Source organism: Emys orbicularis, chromosome 3, assembly GCF_028017835.1.
Source record: "Emys orbicularis isolate rEmyOrb1 chromosome 3, rEmyOrb1.hap1, whole genome shotgun sequence".
NCBI lineage: Eukaryota > Metazoa > Chordata > Testudines > Emydidae > Emys > Emys orbicularis.
Genome location: NC_088685.1, coordinates 27353656 through 27370504, shown reverse-complemented (window position 1 = coordinate 27370504; position 16849 = coordinate 27353656).

Below are 16849 nucleotides of genomic sequence, written 5' to 3'. Positions count from 1 at the left end.
GGAGAATGGGAGACAGGGGAGTAGGGAATCCATTCTCCCGGAGAACTAGGAGCTCTTTGTAACCCTGGAGCAGTCCAGCCAGTCGCAGAACAGCGTCATAGCCGAGTGTGATGCTGGGGAAGGAACCTCTGGTGAGTATGCAATTCCAAGTAATATTTTGGGGTCACATGTTTTTATATTCTATTTTTAATTTAAATTAACAAGGTGAGGCGGAGTGGCTATCCCAGTGGCCACATCGTCTAGGCAGAAGATGCCCCATGAAAAAGACTGTTTATGTACACACAGGAATCCTGGGAATCCTCCATAGAAATCTCCAGAAAACTTTCATGGAGAAACTCTGCAATCCGTTGCAGAAGGTTTCTGGGGAGCTTTATTTCTTCCACCTCGGTAGGACACTATCCCATGCCACACCAGTATTAATTCAGCTGGCATCATCACAGTACAAGGATGCGGTCTGTACCTGGAAGCTTGCAGCATTTTTTCTCTTGCCCCCTCTGTTACCCTCCGGAGAATGATATCAGCTAGGGTCACTTAGGGGACATGGTGGTAGTTTTCACTCAGTTGCTCAGATCGCAAACAACAGTGCCTGTGCTCCCCCTCCCACATTGTGATTTTCCACCCCTTCACCCACAGTTTCCAAAACATGGCTGTAGTTTGGGTGGCAGAGGTTGGTGTTGACTTTAGAAACTGCAAGCCTCTGGTGACAGCTAGCAGCAGCGGCACAGGAGGTTGAGGGAAGAGAAATTTTGTAGTGCCCACTTGCCATCACAAGCACACACACCCTAATGCAGTCTCTGCCAAGGCTTTCAGTTTGGGAGGGTCAACCCTGGTCCCAGAACTTCAGACAATGCCCACATTACAAAGGAGTTGTGGCATGGCTCCCTTCCCACCTCTGGTCCCGCCACGGTTTGCCCATCCAATGCTGCTGATGGTCTGGTGCCCATGACCCCTAGGCCATACTCACCATGACTGGGACAGCAAACTGGTTCAATGACTACCTTGTGTAAATGAAAATGTTTTGCCTCAAACTTCCATGGAATAAGGGGAGAGATTTTTAGATAGCAACTCTGCACTAGACCCTGGGTCTGCATTGACAATGGTTGCTTTATGCTTTCCATGGCTTACAGCTAAAAGTGTGGCCTTCAGCTCTTCTTCCACACCGGTGGAGAGGCTCTATAAGATAAGATGAAGGTCAAAAAGAATGCATGAGGACATGTTTAATGAGATTATGAATACCTCTGGGACAGCGGACACCAAGTAGAGAGCGTGGAGGATTTCTCCCTCTGAAAAACTGGACATGGCGAGCAGGACAGCAGTCCAGGAAAATGAGCATGACATGAAGCAGGAGATGCTGGGGATTCTGAAGGGACAAACAGACATGTTGAGGCATGTGGCTGACCTTCAGGAGAAACACCTTGAGGCTAGAATCCTTCTGCAACCCCTGCAGAATGGCATTCCAACATTGCCTATTCCCCCTCTCCCAAACATTCCAGGAGGTAAGGGGGGGAAATGCAATATCCCTTCCGTTCAACCCTGGGGGAGGGTCCTAAGAATGAAAGCCGCACATCCGATGTGTGACAGGCAAGGCCGCTGTGATTTTAAAGACTAGATGGATGTTTTTTCCCTCCAAATTTTATTCCACTGTCTGTCCAATGTTCAATTCTTTTTGTGATTTTTAAGTTTCAGTACGCTTGTGCAATAAAAGTCCATGTCTTCAGCATGAAATAATCTTTATTAATATAAACTGGGGGGGGGGAGGGAGAAGGGGAGGGACAGGAAAACTGAGGCAATGGAGAGGATGTGCTGGAGACAAAACCATAAGGACATAAGAACGGCCATACTGGGTCAGACCAATGGGCCATCTAGCCCAGTATCCTGTCTTCCAACAATGACCAATGCCAGGTGATTCAGAGGGAATGAACAGAACAGGTAATCAGCAAGTGATCCATCCCCTGTCACCCATTCCCAGCTTCTGGCAAAACCAGCAGTCATAGCAAGGTTCGCACTACGGGAAGGCACAATACAGAGAAGCAAGCAGCAGTACTGTGGGTCATTACTGAAATGGGTTTTCAAAGCCTTCGTGAGGTGTAGTGCTCAACGCTGAGCTCTTCTTATAGCCCTGGTGTCTGGCTGCTCATTATTAACTGACAGCATATCCTGCCTCCACACCCCACCCCTGTGGAAATTTCTATCCCTTTGTCTCACAGATATTATGAAGCACACAGCAGGCAGCTATAACCATGGGGATATTGCTTTCACTGAGGTCTAACCTAGTAAGCAAATTGCACCAGCAACTCTTTAAATGGCCAAAGGCACATTCCACCATCATTCTTCACCTGCTGAGCCTATTGTTGAACCAATTCTTGCTGCTGTCCAGGTGTCCAGTGTCCAGCTTCATGAGCCATGGGAGTAAGGGGTAGGCTGGGTCTTCAAGGATCACTACTTCCATTTTAACATCACCAATGGTTATTCTGCACTCCAGAAACAAAGTCCCTGCTTGCAGATTTCTGTGTTCTTAAAGATGCACATGTTATGCACCTTCCCTGACCATCCCACGCTGATGTCGGTAAAACGTCCCCAGTGATCCACCAGTGCTTGTAACATCATTGAAAAGTATCCCCTTCTCTTTATGTAATCTTTCTCAAGGTGGTCTGGTGCCAAGATAGGATATGCATTCCATCTATCTCCCCATCGCAGTTAGGGAATCCCATTGCGGCAAAACCATCCAGTATGTCTTGCACATTGCCCAGAATCAAAACCCTTCTTAGCAAAAGACAATTAGTGGCCCTGCATAATTGGATCACAACAGCCCCCACGGCAGATTTACCAACTGCAAATTGATTCCCCACTGACTGGTAGCAGTCTGGTTTTGCAAGCTTCCACACAGCAATTGCCACTCGCTTCTCCACTGTCAGAGCAGGTCTCATTTTCGTGTTGCTGCACTTCAGGGCTGAGGAGAGCTCCACACACAGTTCCTAGAACGTTCTGCAGATACTGCTCGTCATCCCATAACTGAATAATGATGCGATCCCACAGACAGTGCTTGTTTCTCGGGACCAGAAACGGTGCTCCCACCATGTTCAGCTGCTGCATGTCTGCTAGCAGCAGCCGGGAATTGTTTCATTCTATGGCTTTCAGTAGGGCTGCTTGAAGGACATTGCCATGTTCTGCACGGCGGCTCATCTCATGGCTCTGGAAATACTGCAGGATAAGGAGCGTGGTGTTTGTAATGCTCACAACAATAGCGCACAGCTGAGCAGGGTCCATGCTTCTCAGGAGATGGCGTACGCGCGGCTATGCCAGCCTTTTGAAAAAAGGTGTGAAATATTATGGGTTGCAGTTGAAATCAGGGGAGGGAGGGAGAGAGGCAGAGAAGAAGAAAACTGCATCAAGGGACATTGAAGCCATGTTCCCAATCCCCCCTGCAAGAATGCTTTGGTCCCATGAGACATTGCAAGCCCTTCCCAAATCCCCCTGCAATGAGTTGCACTATGGGATAGCTGCCCACGGAGCACTGCTCTCTGCATCGATGCAAGTGTTGCTAATGAGGATGCACTCCACCGACACAAGGAGTGTGGTGTGGACACGCACTACTGACTTTATTACTGCGGCGACTGGATATCGACTTAACTGAAGTCGACAAGTTTGTAGTGTAGACATTGAGCTCAGTTATATTTTATGTCTGAATACACCTAGAACTCAAAAGGGAGTATGGAACCATTAACTATGGAAGACATATATAATGTTTTACAACCTTAGTTAAGAATAATATCTTGTTCATATTCAAAGCTACTTTACAGCACTCTTGATTGGAACCTGTTACAAAACAAGGACACGCTGTAACTCTGTGACAATCTTTAACATGCATAGACCTTACGGCCAAAAGGAACCCTCATTATCATCTCATACACAACCTTGTACACTTCCTTACTAATTAGGGACCCAGTTTCAGGAAGTAATCAATTGACTGATTTGGTTCATCACCCAAGAGAAAGTCTGTGTGTTACGTATCACCAGATCTTTGCTCAGCTGTCACCTCAGTTACTGTTCACAGAAGAGGTTTACATTGCAAACACATGTGGAGCGGATGGCAGACGTGACTATAGGTTTTTCTAGTGCTCTAGTGGGCAAGCTGAGCTGCTGGAGAAGAGAAAAGGTACATCTGCATAGCAAACAAAAACAACCCGTAGCAGCAAGTCTCAGCGCCCAGGGCAACTGACTCGGTCTTGTGGGACTCATGCTGTGGGGCAAAAAATAGTAGTGTAGATGTTTGGGCTCAGGCTGGGGACCAGGCTCTGAGACCTGGTGAGGGGAGTAAGTCTCAGAGCCCAGGCTCCAGCCCGAGCCTGAATGTTTATACTGCTATTTTTAGCCCAGTAGCGTGAGCTCCGCAAACCTGAGTCAGTTGACCCAGCTTTGAGACTTGCTGCTGAAGGTTTTTTTTTTTTCTGTGTAGTTGGACCCAAAAAGACAGGTAAAGGTGCCTAGCTGAGATAAATTCTTGTCTGACCAGGAGGATTCCCAGGTGGCTGGCCCTGGAGCTCAGTCTTCTCCTCTTTCCAGGTGTCTTCGGCTTTCAGGAAGAGATGTGCTGTAGGAGACAGGATATTTTGTCCCATTTCTGCTGGGAGCTTAGTTCCTCTTCTTTGAGTGTTAGGCATGGACCAATCAAACAGTACTTCTGACAAAGACTTGAAATGTCCACCCAAAATGAGAACGTCTCCTCTCACTAGCCAATCAAAAGGCGAGGCATCGCTTTTGAATTCTTGCAAGTTGGTGTGGAAAATTCCAGTCTCTGTGCAAAATACCTTGTCTCACACAGCTGTTTGTGCACTCATTTTGGGACATCAATTGAACACCTGCTGGTTAGCTCCATCAGCACCCTATTTGCACAAGTTGCTTTCTGTGGGCCCCACTTGTGTGGAATGCCCTGGCCAACTTTGCATGCTATACTTCCCAAGTTGCAGTTTCTCCTCAGCCCTTTTCTGAATGTTGAAGTGCCATTTAAAATTCACATGCAGAGTTTGTTTGTTTTTTACAAAGTCTCCCCCCACTCTTTGATGCTCTTTACCCTTGTTTTAACAGTCCAATATACAGTAACACTGTCACTTTAACTGTTGTTCCCCATCAGGCTGTATAAATCTTCCATTTCTGTTGTCCTTGTGTTAATGATAATGGTACAGTTGATCTGTGTCTGTGAATCATTGATCAAACAGTCTCACTTCTGATTATTTGACTTTGTGATCAAGTCTCCTTATAAGAACAAGTCTCCTTATTTGGTTTGCACCCCTTTTCTTTCCTTCTGTTTCCAGCATAGGTATATTTCACTAACTTGTGGTAACATAAGCACATTTGATTGCAAATATTATCCTTAACTCTTAACTTACCAATAATTTCAAGAAATGAATATGAATGGAACCCACTTCTTTTCTTAACAGGGTTGCCCCTACCATCAAAGTTTACAATGTGTTGTCCAAAGCTGTATCAACTTAGTTGACTTACCTGATACATAACTTTATGTAATCAAAATAGTTCACTCCGCCTACTACCCATTATTTACCCCTAACTACTGTATCTGGCAAGATCACATAGTATCAATATTTCAATTCATTCAGAGAATATTAGAGAAATAGAAAAAGGGAAGTTTTTCAGCTACACCGATGGTGTGGTTAACAGGCTTCCAGGCATGCCTGTGCTGACTTGCATTACAAACTCTTGTGAAAGGCTGAAACAAATCTGCCATTGAATGTTGAATTTCCACCCTCTCAGGCCTTGGTCTTGTCTCTTCTCAGAATTCTGGGGCTTTAGTCCTACATCTGGGGGGAGGGATAGCTCAGTGGTTTGAGCCTTGGCCTGTTAAACTCAGGGTTATGAGTTCAATCCTTGAGGGAGCCATTTAGGGATCTGGGGCAAAAATCTGTCTGGGTATTGGTCTTGCTTTGAACAGGGGGTTGGACTAGATGACCTCCTAAGGTCCCTTCCAACCCTGGTATTCTATGATCTGGTTGCCTTGAGACTTTGAAAGAAAATTTGTCTGACCCATGTGTTATTGTTATGACACATGAAGAGCATATTGACAGGTAACTTGAAAGTAATGACTTAATGCTTCATAATTAAGTGGAGAGAGGGAAAGTGAATACAGCCTTAATCAGATGGTGACCTGATAATGAAAGTCATGTAATTGCTTTGTATTGAGGATGCTACAAAGTGCTTACAAAGAAACAAACTTTGTTGAACTAGCCTGGCCAAGGTAGCAACCTTTAACATGTTACTGAACTATGTCTGTTAGGCTGGCAGTGAAGGCGAACTTAAAGCACTTCTAATGGGTGACAAAGTTCTTGGGGTTTTTCCCCCCAGCCTACCAATAACTGGAATTCCCAGATATCCCTTTTGATCTATACCCAAAAATACATTAGTGATTCTAACCAAATCCACCACGTTGTATTGAGTTCATCATTAGAACAGATTCAGAATAAGGGCTTGATGCATTGCCCATTGAAGTAAATGGAACTATCTTCATTTTAATTGACGTTGATTTCAATGGACATTGGATCAGTTCCTTAAATCCCAACCTTTTGCCTATCCTTAAAGTGAGGTAAAGAAAGGTGCATATTGTGATGGATGTAGAGGTTGAACTGCTCTGTAATAATTAATGAAAACAGCATTTTTACCTAGTTATTGGGATGTTTACTGTATGAATATATTTGTTTAGTTTAATAGTGGGCCAGATAAGCCACCTCTCAGCAAACCCTGGAGGGTTGTTATGGGACAATGGCTAAGCCATTGGTTCTGAGGAATTTAGCTCAACCTCCTGCATAGCCTAAAGGACTAGATTTAGTCAGAAGAGTCAACGATTGGGAAGAGAGAAGAAGAACGAGACTCTGGATGGATTGTAAGATACTCTCTCCAGAGATGAGGTGGTTATTGGGAGTTCTTTGGGGAAAGTAGACTGACATCCTGACACACAGGACCCACTGGGATATCTGAAGAAGTTATATTTGCCTATGTCACCATCACAGTATGATAGGGCTTAAGGTAAGAGACATGCATTTCGACTGTTGGTTGTTTTAAATCCTTGTTCTCTAATTTTTTTGTTCCTATTGTTGAAATAAACAAAACAGCACTTTCATTTTAAGGAGCATGTCTGGGCACTATATATGCCAGTGGTCACAGATGCCTGAAGGAGAAAAACCGCAGGTGCCACACCCAATCAGACCTGCTAGGTAAGTATGATCAGTACATGAGGTATTGCAGCCCAGCGCCTGGTCTAGGAGTGGGAGAAATCATGTGATTCCACCACAGGAGAGGTAAAGGCATGAGGCCTGATACCTAAATGTACATTCAGAGAAACCAGGAAGGGACCATAGGTGCAGCCACCCCAGCAACCACGACACCTATATTGGAACATGTAGTGATCTCTAGGGAAAAGGAAGAGGTACAAAAAGGCAAAAGGAATCAGAGAGAATTACAATTAATGCTTAAAGGTCTACAACAATGATTAAAATGGTGCAATAATGTTTTTTTTCCCTGTGTAACTATTTGCTAGACAAAGTCCCAAAATTTGCAATGAGTATTATTTGTAATGAATTATTCAACCAGCTCTAGTCAAAATAATGTTCAAAAGGTTAATTAATGTCAAAAAGATGAATGTTAAAAAGCTTGATTTCAACAGGCTCTCAGAGATGTGGCTGTTTATCCAAAACCTATACAAAAATCTTTGGTCTGCAATTTAGGTCCCTTTATAAGATAACTGACACTGCTTTTAGGTCAGGGCAGCCTCTTTCTCTAGTGTATCAAGATTTCTGCTTTGGAATGGAACAAGAAGGGAGCAGTGATAAAAAGAGAGTTAAGTATTTTTGAACATGAAAGGAGGCTCTATTGATGGGGGAGAGGGATAGCTCAGTGGTTTGAGCATTAGCCTGCTAAACCCAGAGTTATGAGTTCAATCCTTGAGGGGGCCATTTAGGGAACTGGGGTAAAAAAAAAATCTGTCTGGGGGTTGGACTAGATGCTCTCCTGATGTCCCTTCCAACTCTATGATACATTTAGTTGATCTGTCTCCTACAACTGTGTGTTCTACCTAAAGTGTTACTTATATGTCTCTCTATCTTAACATTCCTACAGTATGATTTAATAAAGGGGGAGGGATAGCTCAATGGTTTGAGCATTGGCCTACTAAACCCAGGGCTATGAGTTCAATCCTTGATGGGGCCATTTAGGGATCTGGAGCAAAAATCTTTCTGGGGATTAGCCCTGCTTTGAGCAGCAGGTTGGACTAGATCAGCAGTAGCCAACCTATGGCACACATGCCAAAGGCAGCACATGAGCTGATTTTCAGTGGCACTCACTCTGCCCGGGTCCTGGCCACTGGTCCAGGGGGCTCTGCATTTTAATTTAATTTTAAAAGAAGCTTCTTAAACATTTTAAAAACCTTATTTACTTTACATACAACAATAGTTTAGTTATATATTATAGACTTATAGAAAGAGACCTTCTAAAAACATGTATTAAAATGTATTACTGGCACGCAAAACCTTAAATTAGAGTGAATAAATGAAGACTCGGCACACCACTTCTGAAAGGTTGCCGATCCCTGGACTAGATGACCTCCTGAGGTCCCTTCCAACCCTGATATTCTATGATTCTATGTTCAGGTTGAGACATATACAAAATCTCAGAGAAAAAGTGATTTGATCTGAATTAGTTCTACAACCTCTGCTTAAATTATAAAATGTATCTATAGGTTTATAAAGCAACCCAATATAAACTTATCATACAGGAAAGAATTAATATAGGTACCAACGAAACAAGGAATGGCTTTAACAACACATGCACTAAGTAAATATTTAGTTCTAATTTTCTCTCATTAAACTATGCATTTTCTAAACTACATTTCAAAACATCTGTCATAACTATAAAGGGAAGGGTAACAGCTCTCCTGTGTACAGTACTATAAAATCCCTCCTGGCCAGAGACTCCAAAATCCTTTTACCTGTAAAGGGTTAAGAAGCTCGGGTAACCTGGCTGACACCTGACCCAAAGGACCAATAAGGGGACAAGATACTTTCAAATCTTGGGGGGGGGGGGAGGCTTTTGTTTGTGCTCTTTGTTTAAGGGGTTGTTCGCTCTTGGGACTGAGAGGGACCAGACATCAATCCAGGTTCTCCCCATCTTTCTAAACAAGTCTCTCATATTTCAAACTTGTAAGTAAAAAGCCAGGCAAGGCGTCTTAGTTTTACTTTGTTTTCTCAACTTGTAAATGTACCTTTTACTAGAGTGTTTATCTTTGTTTGCTGTACTTTGAACCGGAGACTAGAGGGGAGTCCTCTGAGCTCTTTAAGTTTGATTACCTTATAAGGTTATTTTCCATACTGATTTTACAGAGATGATTTTTACCTTTTTCTTTAATTAAAAGCCTTCTTTTTAAGAACCTGATTGATTTTTCCTTGTTTTTAGATCCAAGGGAGTTGGATCTGTATTCACCTGGAGTTGGTGAAAGGAAGGAGGGGGGAAGGGTCAATTTCTCCTTGTTTTACGATCCAAGGGGTTTGGATCTGTATTCACCAGGGAATTGGTGAAAGGTTTCTCAAAGCTTCCCAGGGAAGGGAATTAGCTTGTGGGAAATGGTGGCAGCGGACCAGATCTAAGCTGGTAGTTAAGCTTAGAAGTCTTCATGCAGGCCCCCACACTTGTACCCTAAAGTTCAAAGTGGGGATACAGCCTTGACAACATCTATTGCAAAATCTGTATTTACTGCATAAATCATTCTGGTAGTCTCTTACTAGCTGACTAATTTGCCTCCTCTCTGAAGACACAGGCTGTTGTTTGGCAAGCTTTTGATGATGGGGTAAGTGGATATTCATCTACATTTATATTAAGCTGGCATGCTCTGACTAAGATTTAATCATGAATAACTTAATCCAAAATGAAAACACAAGATCCCTATTTTATCTATCTATATATATAAATAAAACTTGAATCATCCCACTTTTAAGAAATATGGTCCAATCATATCCACAGCTCTGATACACACATTAATTTCTTATACAGAAAAATTAAGTATATTTCCAGTAATTGATAGAAGCAGTCAGCAACATCCAATCATATTTGAACATCTAAGGCTAATATTGAGCCAGAAGAGGTCCACAAAGGCTCATGGGAGGCTTCAGTGGGAATAAGGGACTAAGAATGGGTGTCTCTTAGGTTTCCAGTTCTAATCCTATTGGCTCAGATTGATAAAAGTATGTAGGCACCGAAGTCCCAGTTTTAGGCTCCACTATGAGTCACAAAACCTCTGCTGAACCTGATAGGTGCAATGTGAGTTTAGGAGCCTAAGTTTTTTCCAGTAAGTTCCTTTAGGCACTTAACTCCAAAGAGGGTTGCCTGGTGTAAATCACAAGCAGAGATAAGCACCACCCTGCAGTCCTTAGATGCTCACCTCTGTGAGAGGGGTGGGTCTTAGCACACAACCTCTGGTCAGCATCTCCCATTGGCTAGTTTAGGCAGGGAGCCACCTAACATGCTGGCTTTTGTGAATCACAGTCTAAGAAAAAACCTTTTTCTCACCATCCATTGTATCAGGAGCCTTGGCACCTAACTCAGAGTTTATGAACTGCAGCATTGTTCCTGTGATTTTCTTGGTGACTAAATGTTAGGTGCTGTGACACAGCATCAAATGCCTACGTACCTTTGTGAAACTAGTGGCTAAAAGTACTTTCTTTGTGACTAGAAAGGGCATGCATATGCTATGTCTGCATTTAATGCTCATCTAATTCTTTGGTTTCCCGAACATAATCACAAGGCTATGTTTGTGCAATATCCTGCCTTTTCCAAATACTGAGAAATGTTAAAAGTCAAAGTCTCCTTTCACCTGACATTAACACATTAATCAAAGAGAAAAATGCCTACATTGATGTGTGGGAAGGCTTGGCTTTAAAAGATATTCTAAGGCAGATGCAAAAGGCAGAGACAGTAGTTCAGAGGCAAAATAAAAATGCTAAGATACAATTTTGAAAGCTACCTCTTAGCAATTGAAGGTGCAACTGGAAATGTAGGTTTCTCCCTGGAATCTATATCAAGATTTTAATGCAGTAATGATTTTAAGCAGTAATGAATCTTTTCTAACATTTTCTGAGAATAAAACAGAGCAAACCACAAAGCACAGTACATCAAAAGCATTAAGAAAAGCTCTGAGGGTTAGAAAGCTCGGATTAGGGAGAATTTAAATTTCTGATGATGAAACAAAATGCAGCCAGCCTATAAAACAAATGAGATATAAGAAACCTCCCCTTTTTATTTTTAGTTGTCATGGTGGGTCAAATGCATCCCAGGTGTAACTGCAATGAAATCAGTTCCCACACACTGAATAGGTAGTAGAGAACCTACTATGCTTCCCATCATCCATTTCATTAGGCATCAAAAGCAGTGTTACCTAATCTATCTGCCTGCTTATCTATAGTTTCAAAAAGCCTGATTCAAAGCCTACTGAAGTAAATAAGAGACTCTCCATTAACTCCAATAAAGTCTGGATCTGGTACAGGGGTGGCTCTAGGCACCAGCAAAGCAAGCAGGTGCTTGGGGCAGCCCATTTGCAGGGGTGGCAGGGATCCAGCATGGGAGCTGAGAACCAACAGGGGGCCCTGGGAGCTGTAGTTCCTTCGTTAGCTCCCTGGCTATACAGCCAGTCCTGGAGCAGGGAAAGAACTACATTTCCCAGCATTCCCTTGGCCACTACCAACAGGAAAGGGAGGTGGAGGGAGTGAGGTAGCTGAAACCTCATGCTGCAGCTTGCTGTGAATGGAGAGCTCACTGCTAGAGCGAGGTGGCCCTGGGAACGGGGAACAAGTGTGCCCAAGGAGTAGAAGGCTTTGGCCCAGCTATCCCCTTCTGAAGACATCCCCAGACTGGATTAGGGATACTGGTGTGACCTCACCTTGCAGCCCCCAAAGAAAGAATTGGGTGGACTAAATGGACAGTGCCCCTCTCTATCTGAAGCCTAGCAAGGGAGGTACGTGGATCCCCCTAGAATTTAAAATGAAAAGTAAGGGAGGGGAGGCTCTGGACCTGGGCAGCTTTAGATACAGTACCAGGCACGTAGGAGGATTTCCACGTCTGAGCCATGGAAGCAGAAAATGATTTTTCCTTTCCAGATTTAGCTAATATTCAGAAAGAGAATCTAGCACCTGCCTTCCACATTTGAACACCTCAACATTCAGGAGTGCTCAAGCTCAATTCGGGCAGCTGTTACTTCATTTCTCCCAAATCAAATATACTGATCCACTGTAACTTGCTGTAGAAAAAGTAGGATAAAATTGAGCAAGAAATGCTCCCCAGTGGTTATTAGGACTGGAATTGCTATTTTCAACAGCCATTGCTTTTTTTTTTTTTTTTTTTTTTTTTAGTTTTATTTGTTTAAAAGGAAGACAGTGATATTGCATTGGCAAATTCCCCATAGAAACAAAGAGTGGAACAAAAGAATAATAAAGGCACCTCAACTTTTCCTCATTTATGGAGGACAGTCTTATAATATGCATCCAGATATCCTCCAATCAGACAAGCTGAAAATTGTTCCACTTTACTAGAGTTCTGTAACCATATGGGAACCAATCCTGTCTGTGTTCTGTGCACATCTAAAATTCCTGCTCAATGACCCGCCCTGGGAGCGAGTTACCAGTGACCCAGGGCTGGGGCGGAAGGAGGGTACAGTTGGCAGGGGAGAGCCCAGGACTGGGGCAGCAGGGGGTGTGGGTGGAAGGGGGAGAGCCCAGGGCTGGGGCGGCAGGAGGTGTGTGGGTGGGGGGGCACTGGTGGGGGGAAAGGGGGGGAGCCCAGAGCTGGGGCAGCAGGGGGTGCGGGTGGAGGGGGAAGAGCCCAGGGCTGGGGCGGCAGGGGGTTTGGGGGTGGGGGAGCACTGGTGGGGGGGAGCCCAGGGCTGGGGCGGCAGGGGGTGTGGGTGGGGGGGGGAGAGCCCAGGGCTGGGGCGGCAGGGGGATGCGGGGCGTAGCCCAGGGCTGGGGTGGGGGGCAGCTAAACATTTTTTTGCTTGGGGCGGCAAAAAACCTAGAGCCGGCCCTGATCTGGTATTAAGCTTTGTTAAGATGACAACAACTTAAGATCAATTCCCGAGGAGGGGACGGATGGAAGGTATGTTTTTGTTCACAAACCTATAAGCCTTTGTTTTTTAGGGTTATGTCTGGATAGCTAGCTGTGACACTGAGGCAGAAAAGTTTAAGCAACTAGCAGGGTAAATGACCCAAATTCAACCTTTAAAGACATATTAGAAAAAATATAAAAATGGTAATTAGGGCCATTCCTTATAAATAGCTAACAAAGCCATGTTAGAGAATTAGAGGTAAATGCTAATTATATTTGTGTGTTTACCTATATCTTGTTAGATGTTAACCATGTAACCAGATTAGCTTGTGGATGCTAATTCACTTTCATGTCTTAATTACATTATTTATGCTTCTGAATGGTTCACTTAACCTTAAGATCTAAGATGTAAGATATTGAAGGAAATAGTATTACATATACTGTCTTCGGTTTAAATTGTCTGTGCCATAATGGAATGCCTTGGTAGTTTGAATGGATAATTGCCTTATGTTAATTAATACTAGTAGTTTACTTGTGTATACATAGGAAATAGGAGGTTTTACTTCAAAGCCACAAGCACTATGTGTTCTTCATTCAAGGAATGCTTGTTGTGTTATCATGCTGTCAAGAGGCTATAGTAGGCTGCCAGAGATCTATAAAAGAACTCTAGGACTTGATCCTGCCATCTCAGATCTGCTTAAGGAAGCTTGAGGGAAACTTGGGTTGCAAGACCTAGCTCCAGTCTGGATTACCCTGCTACTACTCATGGAAGAATTTGAACAAACTCTCTATATGGACTGCCTATTTGGACTATAATCTCTGGAATTGATTTTGAAGGAACATTTTGCAATTTAGCAGCTCACGATCTCTACTATAAAACTGACCTAAAAACTTTAATCATGTTTGTATGTGTTATGGGCAACAGAGGGTCCTGTGGCACCTTTAAGACTAACAGAAGTATTGGGAGCATAAGCTTTCGTGGGTAAGAACCAATACTTCTGTTAGTCTTAAAGGTGCCACAGGACCCTCTGTTGCTTTTTACAGATTCAGACTAACACGGCTACCCCTCTGATACTTGTATGTGTTATGATTTTTTAACCACAATCCTCTCTCTCTTTTCTTTTTAAATAAATCTTAGTGTAGTTAATAAGATTTGGCTGTAAGTAAGATCTTAAATGTTCATTGACCTGGTGGGTAATGTGTCCGATCTCTTGCGATTGGTAGCACTTTATATATGATGAACAAGATTTTCAGTAATCCTCATCATATTTGATTTGGCTGTCTGGCTGGGAGCCCAAAGGCTAGGTTGCTTTAAGTGAGCTCTGTTTTTGGTTTCTGGGTAACCAATTAGGTATTGTAGGAGCTGTTTTGTTTCTGGTTTAGTGAATCTAAGTATTAGCATAATCACCAGATTTGGGGATTGTCTGCCCCATTCTTTTAAGTTTGCCCTGATTGAGCAATCTCAGTGTGGCCCCTCCAGTGACAACTGTCACACTAGCATTGTAGGACATTGATTATGCTTTAAGGGAGAAAGAGGGAGAGGCCATCTTAAGCTTCACATAGCCCTGGGGCAGGAATGAAGACTAGATTGTTACTAATATTAATAATAATCTATTATACCTGGATCAACTCTAAGGGAGAACCACATAGGGTAAGAGGATCAGTGATGGTCTCAGGTGGTGCAAAGGAACCAGATTCTGTGTGTAATTTGCCAATTTAGAATACTGTGGGGAGCTCTCACCTGGCAAACAGCTGGCAGACATGGTATCTGCGGTCCCAGTGACTCGTTGCCTTATACCTCTTTCCTGCATGGAGCAGAGCTCAGATATGGGAGAGAATCCACCCATCAAATGTTGTGAAATTTTAATAAACTCTAAAAATAGATAAACCTTGTCCATAAATGTTTTCAAAACAAATATTTAGCCTATGCTATACATTAGCCATCTGAAAATACATGCAGGCATTATGCTCTGTAATTGATAACAAATAAAAATAAAGCAATATGGACACTTTACTGTCAAGATCTTGGATAATTATGACAATTTTGAAATTATAAATGTACGTAATATTCTAAACCATATAGTTGCTTCACATGATATTTTAAACTACAGCTAGGCCACAGCTAGGCCACATCACGAAATCCAGAGGAAAATCATTAAGTTTTAATTTTTACTGGACTGGTTCTAAGCATACATACAAAAATTGCCCTGAGACATTATCTCTAGAAAAATGGTAAAAGCAACACCAGTCAAGCATTAATCTTGATTAATCTTACATAGATTGGTAATTAGAGATTTATGCAACTTCTGAGGAGTTTGTTGGCCTGCAAGACAAAAATAACAGATACAGGAGTGAAAATTCAATTTCTTCTTCCAGAAAAATCAAGTGATTTTGAACTCATCCAGTTTATGTAACAAAAAAGAAACAAAAATAATATGTAACAGACCCATGACCCATGAGTTATCAATTTAGGGAAAGAAAAAGCACGCTGAAAATTCAAGGAACAACTATAATAGAAAGTAAGAAACACCTGAATTTTGTCACAGTACCACAGTTACAATTTTTGTGCAGTGCAAATAATAAGCACTGAATGGTGGAAGGGACTGTTGCAGAAAAGAAACAAGTGTGAAGATTTGGACACAGTCATCCTTTTTAGGGTCAATTTTCTGTATTAAATAATCCTCAATGACAGGATAAAACAAATAGAAAAAAAGAACCCCCACAAATCCACCCACTCCTGCTCACTGAATATGTCAGATACAACAAGAAAAAATGTTGCCAAACTAATTACTATTAACTTTTATTTTGTGGATTCCCCTCTCTTCTGTTTCTAATAGATTTTTCTTCTTTATTCCTAGTTCATTAAAGCATAAAGCATGGTCTTAGACCTCATTGACTTCAGGGCTGGCTCTAGGCACCAGCAAACCAAGTACATGCTTGGGGTGGCACATTTTCAGGGGCGGCATTCCGGCCATCTTTTTTTGTTTTTGTTTTTTGTTGCTTCGGGCGGCAAAAGCCTAGAGCCGGCCCTGGCAGCAGCAGTGCGTGGTGCGCGCAGGGTGCCCTGGGGCTGCGGCGGTTCACGCAGTGGGGGAGCAGCGCCCGTACCTTGTGGCTGGGACGAGCAGGAGACACTCGGGCTGGGGGCCGCCCCGTGGGGCACAGGGAGCCGCCTGCAGGTACCGCAGGGCGGCCACCCCCCAGTGCCGCAGCCGGGGCTGGGCGAAACAGCCCGAGCTGCCCAGGGACTGCAGCAGGGCAGTCAGAAGCAGAAGCAGCAGCGGGGCCATAGAGGGCGGGGTGCTGTCATGCGGGGCCCGCATCCCGCTCTCCGGGGCTCCACTCCCTCTGGGGCTACCCTGTCCCGGCTCCTCAGCCCCCTGCCGGGGTGGTCCCCCAGCTCTGCCCTCCCGGGTCCGGCCGGTCCTGGAGGTGGGATCCCTGGCTGGAGGGACCCTGGGCTGAGGCATGGCCCGAGAGCCCCACTGCTTACCCCGACCCTGCCAGTGCCGGACTGGCTGGAGGCAAGGGGGGAGCGGGCGGAGTCAGCACTGGTGGGGGGGAGCCCAGGGCTGGGGTGGCAGGGGGTGCGGGTGGGGTGGGATAGGTGGGAGAGCCCAGCGCTGGGGCGGCAGGTTGTGTGGGTGGGGGGGGAGGAGAGATCCCAGGTCTGGGGCGGCAGGGGGTGCGGGTGGGGGGGCGGAGAGAGAGACCAGGCCTGGGATGGCAGGGGGTCTGGGTGGGGGAGGGCACTGGT